The 3,027-nt window shown below is 39.3% G+C and overlaps 1 pseudogene; it reads left to right on the top strand.

Moving 5' to 3' along the window:
* Positions 1-830: 830 nt before the first annotated feature.
* On the top strand, positions 831-2,085 carry LOC112916263 (spermine synthase-like; annotated as a pseudogene).
* Positions 2,086-3,027: the final 942 nt, after the last annotated feature.

The raw sequence follows: 3,027 nt of genomic DNA, 5'->3' as shown, positions 1-3,027 counted from the left end.
CCCATTAAAAAAAAATTGCCTTTTAGTGCACACGTGAATTTTGTCATCTGAAAAAAGTCTGTACCCTCCATATTTATAATATAAGGATATTGGAAAAAACTTAAATATCCATAGGTGCACAAATGGTTGGGATTATAATATGCTCTTGTTGAATTGAATGCTCCATTGCTATTATAAAGATACTTTATCTTTGATAACAGTCTTTGTTCTGAAATCTACTCTGTGATTATTGACAAGTGTTATCCTCCCATGATCAGCATACAGCAGAAATCCAAAAGAACCTTTGACAGGTTCTAGAGCGCCCTCTCTAGGCAACTCTGTCCTCTGCAGTCCTCCACCCTGCAAATTCCAGCTGCCTTGGCCTCCTCAAATTCTCAATTCTGTTTCTTCAGCTCAGGTTAGATTTAGGTTACTTCTCCCTATGCTATGGCCTGAAAATTCTCTCCAGATCATAAGGAGGGCAATTTTAGGGCTCATCTCATTCCTTTGCATTCTCTCAAAGATCACTGTCAAGGCACTGTATTCCAATGCCCAAAAACTGGTTTGTTTTTTTCCATATATCTTCTCCCATGGTTTTAAGTGGTTAAGGTAGGATGGCAAATCTGAACTCTGGTTCCATCATAGCAATAAGTGAAATTATATTATCTCATATTTTAATTATCTTATTTTAAAATTAATCTGTATACATTCACGTATATAATATATTCTTTTGGATACAAGAACTGTTTCATAATTTTAAAAATTGTGACCATCAAGCTATAAGGGCTTGTTGAGGTGCCGCACTCCCCGCGGCCGCCTGCTCCAGGCATGGCCCAGGGCCTCGCCTCCCTATGGCAGCAGCACTGCACAGCACGCTCGACTTCGAGCTCAGCACCAGAGCTGAGGGCGAGACCATTCTAAAAGGCCTCCGGTCCATTTTCCTGGAGCAAGGGATGACGGAGTCGGTGCACACCTGGCAAGACCATGGTTATCTAGCGACCTACATAAACAAAAATGGCAGCTTTGCCAATTTGAGAATTTACCCACATGGATTGGTGTTGCTGGATCTTCAGAGTTATGATGGTGATTCGCAAGGCCAAGAAGTTGACAGTCTTTTGAACAAAGTAGAAGAAAGAATGAAAGAATTGAGTCAGGACAGTACTGGCCCGGTGAAGCAATTACCACCCATAGTTGGAGGAGGGGCCATGGACAGATACTGGCCCACTGCTGATGGTCGCCTGGTTGAGTATGACATAGATGAAGTGTATGATGAAGATTCACCTTATCAGAACATTAAAATTCTACACTCGAAGCAGTTTGGAAATATTCTCATCCTTAGTGGGGATGCTAATCTGGCAGAGAGTGATTTGGCGTATACCCAGGCCATCACGGGCAATGGAAAAGAAGACTACGGTGGCAAAGATGTACTGATTCTCGGGGGTGGAGGTAGGGGCATATTATGTGAAACAGTCAAACTGAAACCAAAGATGGTCACTATGGTGGAGATCGACCAAATGGTGATTGATGGATGTAAGAAATACATGTGGAAATCATGTGGCAACGTCTTAGACAATCTTAAAGGAGACTGCTATCAGGTTTTTTTTTTTTTTTAAGATTTCATTTATTTATTTGACAGAATGAGCAAGCAAACAGAGGCAGAGGAGAGAGAAGCAGGCTCCCCACACCAGAGCAGGGAGCCCGATGCAGGGCTCAATCCCAGGACCCTGGGATCATGACCTGAGCCAAAGGCAGACACTTAAGCAACTGAGCCACCCAGGCACCCCTGCTATCAGATTCTAATAGAAGACTGTATCCCAGTGCTGAAGAGGTACGCCAAAGAAGGGAGAGAGTTTGATTATGTGATTAATGATTTGACAGCTGAAACAGGATGGGAAATATTTTACACAGGGTAACTGTGTGAATTTGACGGAAGCCTTGTGGCTCTATGAAGAACAGCTTGGGCACCTGTATTGTCCTGTGGAATTCTCAAAGGAGATCGTCTGTGTTCCCTCATACTTGGAATTGTGGGTATTTTACACTGTTTGGAAGAAAGCTAAACCTTGAAGACCAATTCTCTCCTAATCATATGTGCTGCAAATAGCCTTCCTGACCTTCATTTGCTGTACATGACATTGAAATGAGTCAGGCAAAAAAAAAAAAAAAAGAGTCAGGCAATTGATTGTGAATTCCTTCAAGTTTTCTTTTTTTTAATTATTATCTTTAATTTAAACAAAGCAAATGGAAAATGTATATTTTGATGCGCTAGGGTGTTAATTTTTTTGAAAGTCAGCTGAAGGATGATTAGACAGCACAGCGAAGGCTGTTAAGTGCACTAACTCCTAAAATGTGATTTTTGTTACTTTTCTGTGTGTGTGGGGGGGGAGCGTTTTTGTTTTGTTTCAGTAGACTTCAAATTCGGTTGTTTGGAGGAATGAACATCATTGTTTTATTCTGGAGGGAAGTTATTTGATGGTGTTTCTTTCCCAAAAAATTGACCTAGATATTAAAATTTGGTGCTCATAAGAAAGAGTTAAGAAAAAATGAATAGCAATGCTTCGATTAAAATTATAAATGAGAAAAAAAAAAAGAGCTTGTTGAGGTCCAGTAGGGAAATAATGCAAAAAACATAATAAAAATTATTATAGTCTCACCTCCAGAGAAAATTATTATTAATAATTTGACGCATTAAGTTGTCCCAATCTTTTCTCCACACATATTAATTTTTAAACTTAGCATTATTTTACACAATGCTGTTTTTTAACATTTTTTATTGTGGTAAAATATATATATAACATGAACTTTACCATTTTAACCATGTTTAAGTATATAATTAAGTGGCATTAAATCCATTCATAATGTTGTACAACCATTACCACTATCTATTTCCAGAACTTTTTCATCATCCCAAACAGAAACCCTCTTTAAAAAAAAAAAATCATTTTAGAGAGAGAGAGAAAGAAAGCATGAGCCGGAAGGGTAGGGAGAAATGAGAGAACCCAAAAGCAGACTGCGCTGAGCACAGAACCCAACGTGGGGCTCAATCTCACA

The sequence above is a fragment of the Vulpes vulpes genome, chromosome 7, assembly GCF_048418805.1.
Source record: "Vulpes vulpes isolate BD-2025 chromosome 7, VulVul3, whole genome shotgun sequence".
NCBI classification, from domain to species: Eukaryota; Metazoa; Chordata; class Mammalia; order Carnivora; family Canidae; genus Vulpes; species Vulpes vulpes.
This window is presented reverse-complemented; position numbering and strand designations above follow the sequence as displayed.